This window comes from Budorcas taxicolor, chromosome Y (assembly GCF_023091745.1).
Source record: "Budorcas taxicolor isolate Tak-1 chromosome Y, Takin1.1, whole genome shotgun sequence".
Lineage (NCBI taxonomy): Eukaryota > Metazoa > Chordata > Mammalia > Artiodactyla > Bovidae > Budorcas > Budorcas taxicolor.
The window spans coordinates 6,787,804-6,811,687 of NC_068936.1; the positions used below are offsets into that span (position 1 = coordinate 6,787,804).

The 23,884-nt window shown below is 42.1% G+C and overlaps 1 pseudogene; it reads left to right on the forward strand.

Annotated features, from left to right (window-relative positions):
- Window positions 1-659: 659 nt before the first annotated feature.
- On the forward strand, window positions 660-2,337 carry LOC128071080 (zinc finger protein 280A-like; annotated as a pseudogene).
- The last annotated feature ends 21,547 nt before the right edge of the window (window positions 2,338-23,884 follow it).

Consider the following 23,884-nt stretch of genomic DNA (forward strand, 5'->3'; position numbering starts at 1 on the left):
AGTCTCTATGTAAAATATATTACTGTACTAATTGTGTGATTTTTTTTTTCACCCGAACTAAGCACTTATTATGCTGTGTGTCCATACCTTTTGTAGTTTGAAGTTTGACAGCAAAACTAACCCAGATTTATTTTCTCTTCTTCACATTCACCACAGATATTAGCAACCTCAGCATGCATTTTTTCTTTCTCTTTTCATATCAAATTGAGAACTTCGATCTTTTCACTTAAAGGTAGCACTTAATGAATTTTCTCTGGCATGTCTAAATGGAAAGCATCACTCCATTTATGGTTTGTGGCCATTATTGAGTAAAATAAGGATAACTTGGTCACAAGCCCTGTGACATCTCAACAGTCATTGTGGTAACCGAGTGACAGACGAGTGGGATGTGCAGGAGTAAGGAGCAATTCACATTCTGGGCAGGAGGAAGCAGGATGGTGTGAGATTCCAGTCACAATCCTCAGAATGGCCTGCAGTTTAAAACGCATGAGTTCTATATTTCTGGAGTTTTCCATTTAATATTCTCGGTGAACAACTGAGGGTTATCTGAAACCACAGAGAGTGACACCTGAGATCAGAGGGGATGACCTTGTCTGGTGATTGCTTTCCGGTGGAAGAAACACTAGCAGGGGCCACTTGAAGCCAAAAGTGATTGCAAAATGGCCCATCTCTTCCCGTGTAAGGAACCTGAGAAAATGACTGCTGCATCCAAATCCAGAGATAAGGACATGAAGATGCTGAGGTCATTTTTGTTGGAGTGGAGCACATCAGTGAGGATGCTGAAACCCTCTTTGTCAGAGTGACTTCAAGTTCAAAGCCAGTCATTTCTAACGTTTTGAACAGAGTGACCAGGGACTCATCTTCAAGAAGAATGAAGGACCACGTGATCCTCCTGGATCCCATCGGATCCCTCCTGCACGTTGCAACCTGCAGATCTTAGGACCCCAACATCAGAGCCAGCTCCGTATCACCAGTTTCTCAGTCTGCATGGGGAGGAAGAGGCAGTTCTATTATTTCTGAGCCTTCATCTAAACCTGAATATAAAACGAGCTCTTTGGAAACGGTCCTTCACAATTCAGAATTGCTCTCTCTGCGGCCTCACTGTTTCTCTGGAGCTGTTCTCTCATTAGGAGGCAAGGATGAAAGCCCTCTTAATTCAAAGTGGTGTCCCACTTCAGATGTAAAATTTAACAGTGGGAATCCCAAAAGACCCAAACTCAGCAATGGAATCCCAGGGGGACCTGCCTCCACCATGGCCCTCCAGGTATCTCTCCTGGAAAAACACGATTATGACCTTGGAAGATTCCCCGACCTCACCGAGCCATGTTCATGGTGGGGCATCATTTTCACGGACTCATGCCAATGATCAGGTATGCTTCAGTCTTATGGATCCAGAAAGAACATGCAGTTTGTAAGGGCTGGAGAAAATGGACTTTTTGACTCTTGAAAATCAGAGTAAGACTGCTGATCCCATGAAAGTAAATCTGACCGTGTTATTTGATGCCTTTTACCATGACAGCATACAAGGACGGCACCAGAACAGAAGACTCACACAGCCTTTAAATGCCTCAGCTGCTTGAGAGTTCTAAACTATGTCAAGTATATGACCCACCTGAGGAACCATCTAGAGCTTGAGAGGCAGAAGGGTGACAGCTGGGAAATCCAAACTACCTGCCAGCACTGCCACCCCCAGTTTGCCACCTCGTTCCAGCTGCAGTGTCACACTGAAAGTGTCCATGCTTCCTGGGAGCCCTCCACGGTCTGTAATATCTGTGAATTGTCCTTCAAAACAGATCAGGTTCTCTTACAGCACATGAAGGACAGTCACAAACCAGGCAAAATGTCCTATGTGTGCCGTGTTTGCAATTACAGACTGTCAGCCTTTGGGAATGTAGAGGCGTATTCTAGAACATGGCATGGAAACATGAATAATTTGTCTGTTTTGCCTCGAAATTTTCAAACTGGTGACATCCTTCGTAAATCACGCTTGGAGGCACTGGAACAAGAGGGTCTTTCCATGTTCCAAGTGCTGGCTACAGTGTTTGAACCTGAAGGAAAAGACAGAAACCCAAACCAAGAATCATCTGTCATTCAAAAAGAAGAGCAATTGCGAGGGTTGCCTCCTGAAACAGAGGTCATGATCCGAAGTTCAGTTCAGCTGGGACTAAGAGAGACAGCATCCATCATTGTGAGGAACTCTGACTCCCAAGCACCACCCAGAAAAATTGCCAAGGAGATTGTCTACAAACACAAAATATTCCAGACGTGTTGCAGCAAGGGATCGGGCTAAAAAATTATGCTCTACCCATTTCCAGAAATTCAAAAAAGCCCTATTAAGATTCAGCCAGCTGTATATAAAGACCCTGCCTGGCTTTTGTTGTTCAGTTGCTCAGTCGTGTCTGACTCCCTGTGACCCTATGAACTTTAGTATGCCAGGCTTCCCTGTCCATCACCATCTCCTGAAGCTTGCTCAAACTCATTCCATTAGGTTGCTGATGCTATCCAATCATCACAGCATCTGTCATGCCTTCTGCTCCTGCCTTCAATATTTCCCTGTATCAAGTGTTTTTTCCCAATGAGTTGACTCTTCCCATGAGGAGGCCAAAGTTTTTCACAACTTTTCTTCCAAGGAGTGAGCATCTTTTAAATTTCACAGCATCAGTAACAATCTACAGTTATTTTGGAACCCAAGTAAATAAAGTCTGTCGTTACTGTAACTGAGATTGTATTTGTTTCATCTCTCTACTGTCAAGTAGCTTTGAAATCTCCATGTTCCTTCCTGGCCATGCTCTGCCCCCTAAAGTAACCGCTTCTCTGACCACTAGCACCTGGGATTCATTTTTCTTTGTTTCAAATTTTAAATAAATAGAATCACACAATAGACTTTCTGTTCCCCTAGTCTCGGTTTCCCTTTAAATAAGTGAGATGCATTCTTATTGTATGTAGCTGTGGAACATTCTTTTTCATTGCTGGGTACAATTCCCTCGGATGAATGGGCATACTCTTATATGTCCATTTTACTGTGCCTGAAATTTGTGGATATGTATGTGTATACATATACATATATATACATACACACACACACACACACACACACATATATATATATATATATGTCTAGACATGAGATTTTCTGATAATGCATGTGGTAGTGGTTTAGTTGCTAAATGGTATTTAACTGTTACAACCCTATAGACTCTAGCCAACCAGGCCCCACTGTCCATAGAATTTCCCAGGCAGGAATACAACAATGGGTTGGCATTTTCTTCTCCAGAGGAGTTTCCTGACCCAGGGTTCAAACCAAGGTCTCCTCCATTGCATGCAGATGTTACTGACTGAGCCATTCTAATATGCAGGTACAATCAAATGTTTTCTTCAAACTGATTGAAGCAGTGTGTATCTCCACTAACACTATTGGCATTTCCATTTCCACTGAACACTTGGCATTGTCAGTCTGTTTCCTCATATAACTGAGCAGGACTCTGCAGGGCTTTCCCAGTGATAGACCATCCCCTGCCCAACCTCCAACAATGTACCTTGTCTCTTATTTTTAGAAAAACTTTAGGTCCTAGACCTTCCCTATGTTTCAAAGAACAAATTCAATTAGAAGTGAAAAACTGCAGAAACAGGAAAAACATCAAGCAAGACAAAAAATAATTTGCTATTGGGCAGTCGTGTTCACTCTTCGTGATCCCGTGGACTGCGACACACCAGGCTTCTCTATCCTTCACCGTCCCCTGGAGCTTGCTCAAGCTCAAATCCATTTAGTCTGTGATGTCCCCCAACCATCTCACTCTCTGTCATCCCCTCCTCCTCCTTCCTTCAATCTTTTCCAGCATTAGGGTGTATTCTAATCAGTCAGCTCTCCTCATAAGGTGGCCAAAGTATTGGAGCTTCGCTTTCAGTATCATTCCTTACAGTGAATATTCACGGTTGATTTCCTGTAGGACTGACTGGCTTGATCTCGCTGTCAGTTCAAGAGAAACTCAAGAATAATCACCAACACCACAGTTCAAAAGCATCAGTTCTTTGGTGCTCAGCCATCTTTATGCTCCAACTCTCACATCCATACGTGGCTAGTGGAAGAACAATAGCCTGGATTACATGGACCTTTGTTGGCAAAGGAATGTCTCTGCTTTTTCATATGCTTTCTAGATTTGTCACAGCTTTTCTTCCAAGGAGCAAGCATCTTTTAATTTCGTGGCTGCAGTTACCATCTGCAGTGATTTTGGAACTCAAAAAAAAATAACGCCTCTCACTGTTTCCATTGTTTCTTCATCTATTTTCCATTAAGTGATGAGATCTTTGACTGTGTGAACCACAACAAACTTTGGAAAATTCTGAAAGAGATGGGAAAACCGGACCATCTGACCTGCCTCCTGAGAAATCTGTATGCAGGTCAAGAAGCAACAGTTAGAACTGGACATGGAACAAGGGACTGGTTTCAAATAGGGAAAGGAGTACATCAGATTATATACTGATTACAACAGATTATATACTGTTGCCCTGCTTATTTAACTTAAATGCAGAATGCATCATGAAAAACACTGGGCTGGATGAAGCACAATCTGGAATCAAGATTGCTGGGAGAAATAGCAACAGCCTCAGATATGCAGATGGTGTCACCCTAATGGCAGAAAATGAAGAGCCTCTCGATGATGGTGAAAGGGGAGATTGAAAAGACTGGCTTAAAACTCAACATTCAAAAACTGAAGATCACGACATCTGGTCTGATCACTTTATGGCAAACAAATGGTGAAAAATTGAAAATAACAGCAGATTTTATTTTCTTGGACTCCAAAATCACTATGGATGGTGAATGTAGCCACAAAATTAAAAGAAGCTAGCTCCTTGGAAGAAAAGCTATGGCAAACATAGACAGCATTTAAAAAAAAAAAAAAAAAGGCATCACTCTGCTGACCAACGTTCTTAAAGTCAAAGCTATGGTAGTTCAGACAGTAAGGAATTCTCTTGCAATGTGGGAGACCTGCTTTCGATCATGGGAAGAACATCCCTGCAGTCCAGTGGAAATACTCGGTGCTCCCAAATTAGGGCATCCAAGTTCATCCCCTGGTCGGGGTATTAGATCCCACATACTGCAACCTAAAATACCGCATGTGACAATTTAAATTCATGCTACCACATGCTACAGTGAAGATTGAAGGGCACTAGTGCTGGAAATAAACACAAGTGCAGCCAAGTAAATGAATAAATATTTGATAGAAAGAAAGAAAAATATATGAGAATTCCCTGTTTGTTCAGTGGTTAGGACTTGATGTTGTCACTGTCAATGGCCAGGGTTCAACACCTGGTTGTGGAACTAAGATCCCACAGGTTCTGTGGCATGAGCAAAAAAAAAAAAAAAAAACAGAAAGATAACTGAGGAGGACAGAACTCCCAAAGTTTGAAAATGAAGCAATATCACTGCAAACAGGCTGAGGATAGAGTAAGGATTGCCAGGAACCCAAAGTGCAAAAGTGGCACGCCTGTAATTCACAAGCCACTTTAATGTTGCGGTTTAGGCTTCTCCTTCTCCTGCTTCTGAACCTAAATAACTTATTGCTCCTAAGAGAAATTGTTATGGGCAAAACACTATTTGAACTGAATGGTAGTGATAATAGCAAATTTTTGAGACAGAGCTAAAGCAGTTTCATGTGTTAATGTGCATTATATTTGGAAAGACGAAAGGTTGGCCAAATAATGACCTAAGTCAGTGCTATTCACAGACATTTCTGCAGGAATAGAAACATTTTAAGTAATTATTACATATATTCCTTAATAAGACGATCAGCTTTTCACAAAATGTACACTTTTCTCTTCTATGAGGTGACCTGTTTATATCCTTTATCATGATGGGATTTTCTTCTTCTTTTTTTTTTTTTTTCTTTTTTGGCCTTGCTGTGAGGATTAAGGGATCTTAGATCTTCAACCAGGGATTGAATCTCTGCCCCTGCAGTGGAAGCACAAATCCCTAACAACCGTATCACTAAGGAATTCTCAATGAAAATGTTTTCTCTGTCTTTGTCTAATATGCCACTTTGGAAATGTTAAAATGTAGCTAGTGTGACTGAGGTATTAAAATTGTGTGTATGTTCAGCCGCTTCAGTCTGTCCAACTCTTTGCAACCCCATCAATGTAGCACACCAGGCTCCTCTGTCCATGGGATTCTCAGGCAATAATACTGGAGTGGGTTGCCATTTCCCTTTCCAGGGGATCTTCCTGACCCAGGGGTTGAGCCCACGTCTTTTACGTCTCCTGTACTTGCAGGAAAGTTCTTTACCACAGCACCAACTGGGGAACCTATTAAGTCTTTACTTTAATTTAATTAATTTAAAATCAAAAGATATGGCTAGAAGAACCAGATCTTCCTTATAAATGAGTTTCAATTACCTTGTATACACAGTAATGTTTGTGTCTCTTAGATATCGTCCTCAAGATGAGGTTCCATGCCCCTCCCTAAGTGTCAGCTGGGTTTAGTGGCTTGTTTCCAAAGAACAGAATATGTCAGCAGGAAGGACACAACTTTATGGCAGAGGAACTAGTGGTAAGTCATATTGATGGTATGAATCCTTGATGGGAAGTGATGACAAAGATATTTTCCCTTGGAGGTATAGTTCTAAAATTATATAAACCCCAGGGCAATCAGGAAACATACCAAACCCATAGAGAGAGTCATTCTGCGAAATACCTGTCCCTGAAGGACTCCTGAAAATTGTCAAAAGTCATGAAAAACAAGGAAAATTTAAGAAACTGCTATAGACCAGAGTAAGCTAAGGGACATATTTGTAGCTTTTTGCTATATATCCTCATGCAATTCAGTATCCTATATGGGAATATGAAACTGGGAACGAACATTTGTGGAAAAACTGGTAAAATTTGAATAAAACCTGGAACTTAGTTAAAGGTACCCTACTGAAAGGTACCCTGCTGGAATAAAGGAGGTCATTTCACATATACACATTTTAGACGTTGCAAGTATTTTCTCTACATAAAACCCACTTCATTTTGACTTCACTGAGATGGAAATCTAAAGTATGACTTAACTGAATGGAAATCTTCAAATACAAAGGATCAATAATATTTAGACTGTGTCATCTGACTACAATGCAATAATGAGAAATTGAGCAAGAAACATCTTTTAAAATGCCATTCATTTGGAAACTATCAATAACTATATTAATACATACTATATATCTCCATGGAATTTTCATGCAAGACTACCGGAGCAGATTGCCATTATTTTCTCCAGGGGATTTTCCTGGCCTGGGATCGAACCCAGGCCTCTTGTGTCTCCTGCATTGGCTGGGAAGTGATTTACCAGTTGAGTGACCAGGGAAGTCCATACAATATATAGTGTTGTCTTAAGAAGAGAATATTAGGATATACTTGGAAGTGAATGATAATGAACATTCTATTCAGCAAAAATTGTGGGACACAGTTAAATTTGTACAGAGAAACAATGGAAACAGTAGCAGACTTTAGTTTCTTGGGGTCCAAAACGATTGTGGATGGTGACTGCAGCCATGAGCTTAAAAGATATGTGGCCCTTGGAAGAAAAGCTATGACAAACCTAGACAGCATATTAAAAAGCAGAGACATTTCTTTGCTGACAAAGTCCATCTAGTCACAACTATGGTTTTTCCAGCAGTCATGTATGGATGTGACAGTTGGATCATAAAGAAGGCTGAGTGCTGAAGATTTGATGCTTTTGAACTGTGGTGTTGGCGAAGACCATTGAGAGCCCCTTTGGACAGCAAGATCCAACCAGTCAATCCTAAGGGCAATCAACTCTGAATATTCCCAGGAAGGACTGATTTTGAAGCTGAAGACCCAATAGTTTGGCCACCTGATGTGAAAAGCCAAGTCATTGGAAAACACCTCGATGCTGGGAAAGACTGAGGGCAGGAGAAGAAGTGGGCGGCGAAGGATGAGATGTATGGATGGTATCACCAACTCAATGGACATGAGTTTTACAAATATTTTTACAAATATTTTGTACAAATATTTTGGCATATTTTATTTATTTTTATTTTTTAAATAATCATATCGTATTCACCAGGACTTCTAAACAGTAATGTGTAAATGGATTTTCTTTTCCTGAGTACACCAAAAGCAATCAGTATCTGGCTATATAAAACTTCCATTTCTGTTTTAAATCTTGAAGATAATTGTTTTATTGCATAGTTCACAACATTTGTGGAGACATTTACTTTTCTTTCTTTCTCCCTTCCTTTCCTATTCTTCCTTTCGTCCCCTGTCTCTCTTCCTCTTTCTTTCCTTCCCTTTCTTTTCCCAGATTTTTGCTTGACTGGACCTTTCCTGAAACAGAAGTAATTCCACTCAGAGTTGAATATTATCCTCTCAGAATACCATTCCATTTCTCATTTCCAGTATCAGAATCAACCTCCTGCTCCCCTTATTAGATCTTCCACAGTTGTATCAATGTTTCTGATTTTCTTTTTCCAAGAAGCAGCTCTTATTTTATTTTCCCAACAAGTTTTATTTCTGTTGTTTTCTATTTTTGTTTCAATTCATATATACCTTCTACTTTCTTTAAGATTTTTTTTTCTTTATAATTTTGTATTTCAAATGCTTTCTTTACAATTTTTTTTTCTTTAGTTATATTTGATTTACAATGTTGAGTTTCAGATGTATATCAGAGTGATTTTGTTATGCAGATACATATCTATTCTTTTCTGGGTTCTTTTCCATTATAGGTTATTGCATGATATTGAGGATTTCTTTTCTTTTCTCTTCTTTTTTTTTTTTTTTTTTTTTTGCCCCAAAGAGGGTTTAGGGCTTGACCTACCTTTATATAGCAATTTTGTCTGAATCGCTAATATTTTTATGTACACATTGTTTAAATTAATATTTCATTCTCTATGATTTTTGGCAAGTTAATTTCAAAGATTTCACTATTTGCATGCTGAATGTTTTCACGTATAGTTTACTGAGAATTAAGTTTTCCTTGGAGCTCTGAGGGTATGTGTGTATATAGACTGTCATATCTATATACACATCCTTTTCAGATTACTACATTTTTTTAACATATGTTAACATATTTTAAAAGATATTTTGTTTGTATGGTAAAAACACGAAATGTGTTAATTCTAGAAATTTGTTCCCCCAGATGAATACAGTATAAAGAGTAAATACATAAAACTATATTCCTTTGAGAATAATCCTTACTCACAGAACTCGGAAATGTTAAAACAAAAATATTCATAACACTTACTAAAGGTGGTAAGAAAAACTTTATTCAAGGTAAGAGTACTACAGTGGGGTATTATAATATGGGAGAGAGACTGAGCTTGTGTCTGACTCCAGCAGGGATGCAGCTGGGATTTATACCTAAGGAACAAGGTGGGTCCATGGGATTGCAAAGAGAGACTGAAAAGCAATGGACAACAACAACAGAGTGGGTGTCAGTGGATGGAAACTTAGTAAGAGGACCCTAAGGGTGAGGGTGGATTCTGGCTCAACTGAGAGGATCATTGCTGAGGCTAGGCTAGGCTGGTAAGATATTCAGGTGAGTGAAAAGTTATGACCAACCTAGAGAGCATATTCAAAAGAAGAGACATTACTTTGCCAACTAAGGTCCGGCTAGTCAAGGCTATGGTTTTTCCTGTGGTCATGTATAGATGTGAGAGTTGGACTGTGAAGTAGGCTGAGCACTGAAGAGTTGATGCTTTTGAACTGTGGTGTTGGAGAAGACTCTTGAGAGTCCCTTGGACTGCAAGGAGATCCAGCCAGTCCATTCTGAAGAAGATCAGCCCTGGGAGTTCTTTGGAAGGAATGACGCTAAAGGTGAAACTCCAGTACTTTGGCCACCTCATGCGAAGAGTTGACTCGTTGGAAAAGACTTTGATGCTGGGAGGGATTGGGGGCAGGAGGAGAAGGGGACGACAGAGGATGAGATGGCTGGATGGCATCACTGACTCGATGGATGGGAGTCTGAGTGAACTCTGGGAGTTGGTGATGGACAGGGAGGCCTGGCGTGCTGCGATTCATGGGGTCGCAAAGAGTCGGACACGACTGAGCGACTGACCTGAACTGAGAAGGTATTTGATCTGATACTGAGGGTGGTCAGATCAAGGGTGTTTTCTAAACTGAAGTAGCAGATTCTGGCTTAGATTGGACTAAATGGACAGGCGCCCCTGGATAAAGATATCGCCCAAATTTGGCAGTGCATTAATGGACTAATGCTGCCTAACAAAGTACCCCAAAGTAATAGCTTAACACAATATTATCTCATACTGCTGCCGAGAGTTGTGAATCCAGGAGAAATTCAGCTGAGTGGCCTGGCTCAGTGTTTCATGCGGTTGCCGTCATCTGAAGCCTGACATGGGCTCGTGGATTACCTTCCAAGATGGCTTACTCACACAGCTGTTGAAACCAGTTTCCTTGCTGGCTGTTGGGAGAAAGCCCCGGTTCTTTCACATGGGCCTCTCCACTGGGTTACCTCAGTGTTCTCAAAATACGACTAAGCTGGCTTCTAGAGTGAGTGCTCCAAGGGGATGAGCAAGGAGACTGCAGTGACTTTTATGACCGAGTCTCAGACACTTCATTGTTCATTTATACAATATTCTGACATTAGAAATGAACCACTTAGTCCACCACACATGTGAAGGGGAGAAGGAAAGGATTTGTGGACATAATTTAAAACCACGTGGTACACGCATGGCCACAAATTGTTTACATACCTGTAAGTCCAAAGTGCATTTTCCCGCCAATGCTTTCAAATAATTTATCCATTATGGCATTAACTTGAAGCTCAGGACCTTTCATCTCAGTCAGGTCCAGATATGGATCAGGGTCCACTTGTACAGTATCTCAAGTGTTCTGTCGCTCAGTTGTGTCCTATTCTTTGTGACCCCATGGACTGCAGCACTGCGGGCTTCCCTTTCCATCAACTCCAGGAGCTTGCTGAAACTCAAGTCCATTGAGTCGATGATGCTATTCAACAATCCCATCCTCTGCTGTCCCCTTCTCCTACCTTCAGTCTTTCCCGCATCATGGTCTTTGCCAGTGAGTCAGTTATTCGCACTGGAGCTTCAGCTTCAGCATCAGTCCTTCCGATGAATATACAGGACAGATTTACTTTAGGATTGACTGGTTTGATCTCCTTGCAGTCCAAGTGCCTCTCAAGTCTTCTCCAACACATCTGTTCAAATTATAAAAGTGTAGTTCCTCTAGACCTGAGGATGTGTGAACAAAAGAGATGAGTTAATCTGCTCACTCTCACAGCCAACATACAGTGGTGGATCAGACAGATAACCTTCATAGACACTCCTGTTCCAGGAAGGGGAGGGGAGATGGGAGTCAATAGTAGCAGTTCTGAAATCCCATGGGTTCTTTTTGGCAGTCCTTTGCTTAGGACTTAAGCCCTGGAAACTTCCTAGGCTTCAGTCTCTGAATTTTTAATTCTGCCCTCTGACATGATTCCATTGCATGAAAGGTGGCTAGTATATGGTTACAGTGAAACAGTCTCCCTAGCCTGCTTCCTGCTTGTAAAAGGTAGAAGTCCAGAGCTCTTATTTTGTACTATCGCTGGTCCTTTCAGTCCGAGCTGAACTTAAATATGTTATCTTAAAAACTTGAGGTGTCTCCTGATAATCTTACTGGTGTTCATGGCAAAGCACCTCACTCCAAAGCCACAATCACACATGTTTTCATAACAAGGTCTACTCTGTCTTGCTTTTCTGCTGAAATAGCTGAGGGATAACACCCTGAGCCTTGGTAGAAGTCTTATTGTGTGATTGAAAACATCTCTGAGTGACACCCATAAACTCTTTGTAGGGCATTGGCCTGACTAAATAAAGCCATGAAGCATCCCCTTCCAGCTTTCTGAGGCTTAATAAAGAATTTTACAGTCACACTCGTCTTTAGAACACCTTAATTAAAAAAATAACAATAATAATAATATGAAGAAGTACTGGCGTATGGGTGGTGTAAAATGTTATATTTAGACCACCTTATCTCAATGCGCTGGATATGATCTTGCTTGAAAACCATTAATTTTAGCATCTGCTGTCATCTTACCCGAGTGGAAAATTTCCAAATCAGCAAGTTCTGTCTGCTTTTTTAAATAATCTTTATCTTAAACATTTTTTTTTTTTAATTCCCCTTTACATTTTACTATAGGCAGCAAGAAGAAACCAAGAAGCACTTTTGGCTGTTTGGATGGAAATCCTCTTAGCTAGATAACTCAATTAATTAAGTACAGTTTGTCCTCCCAGCTCATTAGGTATATTTTCTACTTTTCATAAACTGCAGGTGTAGTGGACTTTCATCTTCACACTCCCCAGGCTCTTTCCTCCTGCCTCTCCTTTCTGCCAGGCATCCTAGGTGCACCACTGTGATTCCACTTAGAACGTGTTCACTCAGTGAGATAACGGGGATCGATTCCCTGGCTTCAGTGCTTCTACTGGCCAGAGACTATGTACCTTTCCCTAAGAACTTCATGTTTTCGCTATCCAACTTCCATCACCTGGCTAGGTCAGTTGCGAGAGCTCCTACTCACAAGTGTACTGATAGGGACTTCTACGCGCACACGTGCACAAACATACGTGTGTACACAGTAACATCGCTGAGAGGAAACTTTTCCATATGCAGATTTACAAGCTTTCTTTTCCAGGAACATGAATTTTGGTAAGCGCTCAAATTTCTAGGTGCACATGTGCACAAACATGCGCGTGTACGCAGTAACATCGCTGAAGGGAAACTTGTCAATATGCAGAAGTACAAGCTTTCTTTTTCAGGAACATGAATTTTGGCGAGCACTCAAGTTTCTACACGCACATGTGCACAATAATGCGCGTGTACACAGTAACATCCCTGAGAGGAAACTTGTTCATATGCAGAAGTACAAGCTTTCTTTTTCAGGAACATGAATTTTGGAAAGCACTCGAATTTCTGTGCGCACATGTGCACAAACATACGTGTGTACACAGTAATATCGCTGAGAGGAAACTTGTCCATATGCAGAAGTACAAGCTTTCTTTTTCAGGAAGATTAATTTTGTTAAGCACTCAAATTTCTACACGCACATGTGCATAAACATACGCGTTTACACAGTAACATCGCTGAGAGGAAACTTTTCCATATTCAGAAGTACAAGCTTTCTTTTTCAGGAATATGAATTTTGGAAAGCACCCAAATTTCTTTGTCCTGGTTGTTTTTTTCACTTGCTCATCGATCATGTCAGGTTGCACTTCTAACTCCGTGACTTATTCTCAAAAGTTACAGAATCTTGGCATTTGGTGTTGACAGGGACTGACGTGCAGAGCAGCGGGCAGGGTTGGAAGCACTTGCTATAAACAGCTGTATAGCATGCATCTGCATTCTGCATTCTCCCATCACCTTGGAGAGCTTCACAGTACCAGTCACGTTGGCCTGATCCATTGCCTGTGCATTCCTTCAGGGGACCGGAAAACAAGGACCTCTGAGCTCAACTGACTTGAAGAGCTGCTTTCTCGGTGTGCACCTATCTAGGTCATTCCTTGTCAATGTTGTGCCCCTTTTGCTAGCCTACCACCCCTTACAGCCCACAACATTCTGAGTGAGCCCCCCTCTTCTTCCTATCTGTGTAGCTTTCTGTGTGCACCTGTCTACTTGTGCCCCCATGTCCTATCTCCATGTAGTAGGAAAAGATCAAAGAGACTCCTGAGCCTCCAAAAGCCCCCAGAGACTGGGATAGGCCTGGGTCTGACCCAAGGTTGTGAAGAAGGTGCACATGGATACAGGGTCTCTTGTGATACAAAGAGTGGAACCTGAGGCTGTAAAAGTAAGGTGGCATCCCTATACGGTGTCCCTTCTGTTTAACACTACCCATGCACACGGAGTCCCCAAACAGATGATGCCCTGGGAAACCTTCACTATCTTGGCCCAGAGCTAATGCCTCCCTTGGGCAGAAAGCAGCTTTTCTGTCTCAAAAACAAGAGGGCTTGAACCACCTAGGCCTCAGTGATTTGATAAATGCCAAGCCTCTCTTCAGTTGCTCTCATTAGGCCCAGGTAGGACTCCCTACAGTCACACATTCCTGTTTCCCTACTCAGCCCCCATGCCAAGGAAGCCAGTGTCCTGTTAGGCCCAGAGGCATCTAAGACAGTCACCTGGAAGGCAGTGTCCCTCTGAGTGTCACCTGTTTGAAACCCCCTATGACAAAATCAAAGATTCTGCTCCAGCAAGACTACCAGAATCCTCCCTCAGGTGTAGACGTGCACCTTTGCCCCTCAGGCCCCCAAAGCCTCAGAGAAAAGAAGGAATTCATGTCAAAACTTTCAGCATGGACCATGGAGTATCAGGACCGCTATTGCCTAGACCCTGAACCTTGAAAACCAGCAGACCCTGAACTGCCCCCATGGCTTCTCTGTCTCCCACTCTGCTGAGGTCCCTTGGGACATGCAATTAACCCACCGCCCTTGCCTTTTCTCTGTTCCCTCCCTCACAGGAGTATCCGGGCAGAGGTTCACACAGGTAAACCCACTTGCGCTTTCCTCGCCTTTCAGCACTGCTAGGGAGGCAGGCTGCAAGTGCCTGGAGGCATGCCACGCTCACAGCATGTCTCTCCTAGGATGCCTGTGGTTTTGCAGATACAGCATACTTTAACACATCTCATGTTCTGTGTCACACCTTGCCAGTGTGTGCCACCCTCAGGGAGGGCGTGTGCTGGCTGCTGGGCTGATCTGGGGCAGCACTGGTCCAGGACCTTCCCAGTTCTCCTTTTGACATGTGTGTGGAATAAGTCTCCAGTGCAGCAGGCAATCTATGACTCTTTCTCCTTCAGGTCTCCGTCCATCTCAGCAGGACCTTAGACTTACCATCGTGGGTGTTGCCATAGCCACGTCCACCATTTCCACAGGCCAGCCCACAGCCCCACACACTGAGGGCTGCACAGGCAGTGGTTTCAAAGCCCCACCCCATGTGATTTGCTCTGTGTGAATCCTTAAACCGTGAACACCCTCTTCCTGGTCCCAACACACACAACACGGTGGAACTGATGAGCGTGTTTTGTATCTGGTCTAATTGCAGATATCTGGAGCCACAGTCTGGAGTTATCACTGGCCATCCTTTCCTCGTTCCCATCCTGGGCAGGGTCAATGCAGAGATACGGTGACAAACCACCTTCAGCCTGGTCGCCTCATGACTCCTCTCATGGGTTGCTCAGCACCTCCTCTCCTGCCGCCTTCATCTCTGCATCTGCCCTGGGCCGGACATACACACACACACACACACACACACACACACACACACACACACACAGCCAACATAAATAAGCACACGTGTGCATACACACATATGCTCAGTCAGTTGAGTTCATTTCAGTCGCTCAGTCATGTACGACTCTTTGCGACTCCATGAATCACAGCACACCAGGACTCCCTGTCCATCACAAACTCCAAAGTTCACTCAGACTCACGTCCATCGAGTCAGTGATGCCATCCAGCCATCTCATCCTCTGTCATGCCCTTCTCCTCCTGCCCCCAATACCTCCCAGCATCAAAGTCTTTTCCAATGAGTCAACACCTCACATGAGGTGGCCAAAGTACTGGAGTTTCAGTTTTAGCTTCATTCCTTCCATAGGAATCCCAGGGCTGATCAGTACGGGGACACAAATGCAAACAGGGAATATAGGTGTTTCAGGAGGTGAAAATGACCGAGTCCAGCAATGTCAGAGATGGTGACAGTAGGCACCATGTCCTGCCCTTGGGGCTCCCTGTTTAATTCCTCCACAAATTCTTCAATATTTTCCCAAGGCAGCCTGAAGCCACTTCCAGCACAGCATTTTGGTGGTTGTGAGACACGGAGTGGTGAATGTGGAAATTCACAGAAGATCCCAAGGAATAGACGGACTTTAGTCAGCAAAATAATGTCTCTGCTTTTGAATATGCTATCTAGGTTGGTCATAACTTTTCTTCCAAGGAGTAAGTGTCTTTTAATTTCATGGCTGCAATCACCATCAAAAACCTGAAACAGTGATGGTTATAATCTATTAATAATGCCTGAGCTAGTTGGATGCAGAAACACTTCAAAACTTCATAGCACTGAAACATTGGAATTCGATAAATTATTGGGCGTATCTCCAAGAATGGGAGATAAAGCACCTGAAATGTATCACATAGCTGAAAGACTGGATGTTGATCAACACTGGGTGTGTTTGACCTGGCGTAGGATGGGGCCTCATTTCACCATGTGATAGCCCTAAAACACAGGATGCTGATAAATCTATGAGTGTGCATGAACTGGTATGTACAGAAACAGTTGAAACATATCACAGAACTAAACGCTTGGTGAACCAGAGGATATGAAAGAAAAGCCTTGCAGAATGTAACAGAAATGAAACAGTTGATGGTGATAAACTATTGCTTGTGTTTGCCATGGAGTAGAAGAAGAAGCACTTGAAACATGTCACAGCACTAAAACACTGGATGGTCATGGGTATGTGTCAGCTCAAGTGGATTAGAGAAACATTTGAAGCAAGTCACACAACTGAAACATTGCATGTTTTTAAACGACTGAATGTACTTGATATGGAGTGAATGAAGAAAGCACTTGAAGCATGTGACATCACTGTAGCATTGATTGGGAATACTGACTATGTTTGAGCTGGGATGGACACAGAGGCTCTAGAATCATTTCATAGTACTGAACACTAGCACCAGATGGGGAAACAACTACTGTTTTTTTTTTTTTTTTTTCTTGACACAGGAATGAATGAAGAAGTAGTTGACATTATGTCATGGCAGTGAAACAAGATAGTTATAAATGGTGAGTATATTAATGTTAGTGGGACCAAGAACACATTTAATCTTATCAAAGCCCTGAAACACTGGAGGATGATGAAATACTGGCTGTGTATGCATCAGTGTGGACCAACAAGTTTTCAAATCATGTCACCGCAGTGAATCACTATTACGGTGATAAAATACTGACTGTCTAGATCTAGGGTGGATGATGAAGCTCTTTAAGCATGTCACAGTATGTAAACACTGCTGCTGCTGCTGCTAAGTCGTTTCAGTTGTTCCGACTCTGTGTGACCCCATAGACGGCAGCCCACCAGGCTCCCCCATTCCTGGGATTCTCCAGGCAAGAACACTAGAGTGGGTTGCCATTTCCTTCTCCAATGCATGAAAGTGAAAAGTGAAAGTGAAGTGGCTCAGTCGTGGCAAGAGACCCCATGGACTGCAGCCTACCAGGCTCCTCCATCCATGGGATTCTCCAGGCATGAATACTGGAGTGGAGTGCCATTGCCTTCTCTGATGTAAACACTGCTACTGCTACTGCTAAGTCACTTTAGTCGTGTCCGACTCTATGCGACCCCATAGACGGCAGCCCAACAGGCTCCTTCGTCCCTGGGATTCTCCAGGCAAGAAAACTGGAGTGGGGTGCCATTGCCTTCTCACTAGAGGGTGACAAACGACAGAGTTTGGTTTATGGGTGAGAATGAAGAAGCCATTGGGTCATGCTCCAAACCTAAAACACTGGCTGTTTATAATTACTAGCAGTTTTGCCCCAGGGTTAATGTAGAAGCCTTTGAAGTTTGTCACTCTACTGAAAAAAATGGATGGTGATATATGACTAGGTTAATCTCCAGCGGGTGAAGAAGTACTCGAATCCAGTATCAGCCATGACACACTGTGTGTTGACAAACTCTTGGATTTTTTTTTTTTTTAACACTCACTTCATTAATGAAAAATTGAAATTGGTCATATGTCACAGCAATGGACACTGGTTGGTACAAAATATTGGCTATGACTGACCAGAGTGGGAAAAGAAGCATTTGAATTGTGCCACACCCATGAAGCAAAGAAATAGAGGAAAACAATAGAATGGGCAAGACTAGAGATCTCCTAAGAAAAAATTAAACATACGAAGCGAACATTTCATGCAAAGACGGGCTCAATAAAGGACAGAAATGGTATGAACTTAACAGAAGCAGAAGATATTAAGAAGATGTGGCAAAAATACACAGAAGAACTGTGCAAAAAATATTCATGACCCAGATAATCACCCAGAGCCAGACATCCTGGAATGTGAACTGAAGTGGGCCTTAGGAAGCATCACTACAAAGAAAGCTAGTGGAGGTGATAGAAGTCCAGTAGAGCTATTTCAAATCCTGAAAGATGATGCTATGAAAGGGCTGCACTCAACATACCACCAAATTTGGAAAATTCTGCCCTGGCCACAGGACTGGAAAAGGTCAGTTTCCACTCCAATCCCAAAGAAAGGCAATTCCAAAGAACTCTGAAACTACTGCACAGTTGCCTTCATCTCACATGCTACTAAATTAATGCTCAAAATTCTCCAAGCCACGCTTCAGGAATACATCAACCGTGAACTTCCACATATTCAAGTTGGTTTTCAAAAAGGCAGAGGAACCAAGATCAAATTGCCAACATCTGCTGGATCATTGAAAAACGAGGAGAGTTCCAGAAGATCTACTTCTGTTTTATTGAGATTTTGACTGTGTGGATTACTACAAACGTTGGGAAATTCTGAAAGAGATGTGAATACCATACCACCTGACCTACATCCTGATAAACCTGTATGCAGGTCAGAAAGCAGCAGTTACTAGTGGAAATAGAACAACAGACTGATTCCAGATAGGAAAAGGAGTACCTCAAGGCTGTATAATCGTCACTCTGCTTATTTAACTTCTACACAGACTACATAATGAGAAACGAGATCCAACCAGTCCCTCCTAAACGAAATCAGTCCTTAGTGTTCATTGGAAGGACTGACCTCGAAGCTGAAACTCCAATAATTTTGCCACCCGATGTGAAGAGCTGACTCATTTGAAAACATCCTGATGCTGGGAAAGACTGAGAGCATGAGGAGACGGGGACATGAGCAGATGAGATGAATGGATGGTATCACTGACTCAATGGACATTGGTTTGGGTTACCCATGGGAGTGGGTGATGGACAAGGAGGCCTGGCTTGCTGTGTTTCATGGGATAACAAAGAGTTGAACATGAATGAGCGACTGAACTGAACTGATCACCCCTTAAAGAGTGATTTTTCTTTCTTTCTTACTTTCTTTTTAAAATAATCTTGGGCACGTCTGACCTGGGTGAATAGAGAAGCCCTTGAAGCATATTACATATTAAACTTTGAATGGTCAATAATTACCAGCTGACTTTGACACTGAATGGATGGAGAAGCACTTGAGGCATGTCACTGAACTGCAACACTGTATGGCGATGAACTAGTGAATGTCTATAATTGGGGAGCATGAAAACATGATTGAAGTGCATTTTGGCATTGAAACAGTAGGTGGTGAATGTTATGGATGGGTTTGACTTAGGAAAATGAGGAAGACTTGAGGAATGTCACACAGTAAAACATTGGATGGTGTTAACTGCTGAGTGTGTTTGACCTGGTGAGAATGGAAAAGTCCTGGAAGATGCCATAAAATGGAAACACTAAATGGTCATAAGCTACTGCATATGCTTCACCTAGAGAGGATGAAGAAGCACATGAATCATGCCACAGGACTGAAATAATGGATGGTAACAATCTACTGGGTGTGTTTTGTCTAGGGTTGTGAAGGAGCACTTGAGGCAAGTCCTCGAACTGAGGCATGGGATGCTGATAACCTGTTGGGTACTTCTGAATGGTCGTGTGTGACAAAATTATTGAAATATGTTACAATACTGAAACATTGGATGTTGCTAAACTACTGGTGTGTTTGACCCAGGATGGACAAGAAGCAACTGATGCATGTCAAAAAACTGAAACAGGAGGTGATAAACAACAGGGTGTATATGACCCAGAGTCCATGGGGAAGTATCCGAACCTTGTCACCAACATGAAACACTGGATGGTGACAAACTGTTGAGTGTGCTCGATGTAGGGTGGACAAGAAGCACATGATCCATTTCACAGAACTGAAACGTGGACGGGGACAAGCTACTTGGTATGTTTGACCAAGGGAGAAAAAGAAGCTCTGGAAGCATGCTGTAACCCTGAAACACTGGATAGTGATAAACTACTTGGTGTGATAACCTGAAAGAATGAAGAAACCTTGAAGCATGTTGCATAATTGAAACATTGGATAATGACCAACTACTGGGTGTCTTTGACCCAGTGTACACAAAGAAGCACTTGAAGCATGCCACAGAACTTGAACACTGGATGGTGAAAAACTCCTGGGAGTGTTTGACTGGTGGATGAAGAAGCTCCTCAAGCATGTCTCTGCACTAATACACTGGATGATGAGTGCGTTTTATCTTCAGAAAATGAAGCACTTGACCTGTGTAACAGCACTAAAATAGAGTATGGCACTTATACCACTGGGTGATTAGTCCTAGGTGAAAAGGAAACACTGGAAAATGTCACATAGTAATGCACTGAACACTCTATGGTAATAAAGTACTGAATGTGTTTGATCTGGGGTTGAGAAGAAGCAGACAAAGCAGGTCCCACTACTGAAACATGGGATTCTGATGCACTACTGGGCGTGTCGGAATTCAAGTTGAAGAAGCACTGGAAGCATGCCACATCCATGAAACAATAAATGTTGCTAAACTACTGAGGGGGAAAGAGAGACTGGGAAAGACTAGAGCTCTCTTTAGGAAAATAAGAGGTATCAAGGGAGTATTTCATGCACCTATGGATACAATAAAGGACAGAAAAGGTATGAACTTAAAAGAAGTGGAAGATATTCAGGAGTGGTGGCAAGAATACATAGAACTATCCAAAAAGAACCCAATGACCCAGATAACCATGATGGTGTGATCACTCACCTAGAGCCAGACATCTTGGAGTGTGAAATCAAGTGGCTGTTAGAAAGCATCACTACCAATAAAGACAGTGGAGGTGATGGAACACCAGCTGAGCTATTTCACATTCTAAAAGGTGATACTGTTGAAGTGCTGCACTCAGTGTGCCACATAGCTTGGAAAACTCAGCAGTGGCTGCAGGACTGGAAAAGGTCAGTTTTTCATGTGAAATCCAAAGAATGGCAATGCAAAAGAATGTTCAAAGTATCACACAACTCCCTTATTTCACACACTAACTCCTTGGAAGACAATTTATGAGCAACTTAGACAGCATATTAAAAAGCAGAGGTGTTAAAGTGCCAACAAAGCTCCATCTAGTTAAGACTATGATTTTTGCAGTAGGCATGTATGGATGTGACAGTTGAATTATTTAAAAAAAAAAAAAAAAATCTGAGCACCAAAAAATTGATGCTTTTGAACTGTGGTGTTGGAGGAGATTCTTGAAAGTCTCTTGGACTGCAAGGACATCGAACCAGTCCATCCTAAAGGAGATCAATCCTGAATATTCTTTGGAAGGACTGATATTAAAGCTGAAACTTCAATACTGTGGCCACCTGATGTGAAGGGCTGACTCATTTGAAAAGACCCCGATGTCGGGAAAGATTGAAAGCGGGAGGAGAATGGGAGGACAGAGGATGAGATTGATGGGTGGCATCGCTGACTAAAAGGACATGAATTTCAGTAAATTCCAGGACTCGGTGAGAGACAAGGAGGCCTGACATGCTACACTTCATGGGGTCACGAAAAGTCAGATAAGACTGAGCAACTGATTTTAATCAAACAAAGGCATGTTCAAAATTCTCCAGGCTAGACTTCAAAAGCAGAGTAACCTAGAAATTGGAGATGTTCAAACGGGATTTAGCAAAGACAGAAACCAGAGGTCAAATTGGCAACATCCGCTGGATCATGGAAAAATCAACAGAACTCTAAAAAAAGAAAATCTAAGTCTGCTTCATTGGCTGTGATGAAAATCCACTGTGTGGATAACAACAAACTGCAGAAAATTCTTATACATGTAAATACCAGACTACCTACCTGCCTCCTGAGAGACCTGTGTCCAGGTCAAGAAACAACAGTGAAAACCAGATACAGCAGAACAGATGATTTGAAATTGGGGACTATATTGTCACCCTATTGATTTAACTTACATGCAAAGTACATCTTGGAAAACGCTGGGCTGGAGCAAATACAAGCTGAAATTAAGAGAAAAGAGAAATATCAGTAGAAATATCAATAGCCTTAGATACACAGAAGACACCACCCATATGGCATAATGCAAAGAATAACTAAAGAGCCTCTTGATGCAGGTGAAAGAGGAGAGTGAAAAAAACTGGCTTATGACTCAACATTCAAAAAACTAAGATCACGGCATCCGGTCCTATCATTTCATGGCAAATACATGGGAAAACAACGGAAACAGTGACAGACATCTGTGTACTTGGACTCCAAAATCATGGCAGATGATGACTGCAGCTATGAAATTAAATGACCCTTGTTTCTTGGAAGAAAAGCAAACCTAGACTGCATGTTAAAGAGCAGAGGCATTCCTTTCCCAACAAGGGTCTATATAGTCAGAGCTATGTTTGTATTTTTTTTTTTTCCTGTAGTCATGTGCCTATGCAGATTAGGCCATAAAGGAGGCTGAATATGAAGGAATTGACACTTTTGAACCACAGTCTTGGAGAAGACTCTGTGAGTCCCTTGGGCTGCAAGGGAATCAATCCAGTCAACCCTGAACGAAATCAATCCTGAAAATCCACCAGAGGGCCTGATGCTGAGGCAGAAACTCCAATATTATTGCTATCTGATATGAACAGCCAACTCATTGGAAAAGACTATGATGCTGGAAAAGACTGGAGCAGCAGAAGTGGACGATAGAGGACCAGATGTTTGGATGCCATCAGCGACCCAATGGATCTGAGTTTGAACAAGCTCTGGGAGATGGTGAAGGACAACAATGCATGATATGCTGCAGTCCGTGGGATTATGAAGAGTTGGAGATGACTCAGTGACTGAACAACAAATAACAACCAGCAACAACAAAGCTACAGAGTGCATTTGACCTTGAGTAGTTTCAGGAGCACTTGTAGCATCTCACAGATCTGAAACCCAAGATAGTGGTAAAACACTGAATGTGTTTGACTGGGAGCTAGTGAAATAGCCATTGGAATGTGTCACAGCGCTGAAACAATGAATGCCAATAACATATATGATGTATTTGATGTGGAGTGAGTGAAGAGACACTTGAAGTGGGTTTCATGACTGAAACACTGTATGATCACACTTCAGATGATCTGTGTTTCATCTTTTATATGGAAAGAAGCACAAGGAGCGTGTCACAACACTGAAACTGGATCATGATAAATCGTTGTGTATGATGACCTGCTGTAGTTGAAAAATCAATGAAAGTATGTCATAGCACTGAACCAATGGATGGTGATAAACTAAGAGTGTGCTCAACTTTGGCTGGACAAAGGATCATTTGAAACATATACCAGAATTAACACACTGGATTATGATAAATTATTGCTTGTGTATTTTCTGCAGAGAATGAAGAAGCAGATGAGCAGGAAACAGCATTGAAACACTGGATGGTGATAAACTATGGGGTGTGTTTGATACATGTTTAATGAAGAGAAACTGAAAGCATGGCACAGCGTAAAACATGGGACCATCGTAAACTTCTGAATGTGTTTTATCTGGAATGGATTAAAGACTTGAAACTCATCACAGAACCGAAACAGTAATTGTGATCAGCTACCTACCATATTTTATTTGGAGAGGATAAAGAAGTACATGAGGCATGCCACAGTACTGGAACACTGGATACTGGTAAACGACAGGGAGCGTTTGACTAAATGAGACAAAGGAACACTTCAAGCCTGTAATAGCACAGCATCAACGAATGATGGTAATTTACAGGGTGTGTTTTACTTTGGTGTAAAGCAGAGGAGGAGGCTCCACATGTCACAAAACAGAAAAAAAAATGGATGATGATAGCTATCACATTAATTTCTTCTGGAGTGGATTAAAAAACACTTGAAGCATAGCTAAACTTAAACACTGGATGGGGATATAATATTGTGTGTGTTTAATGCC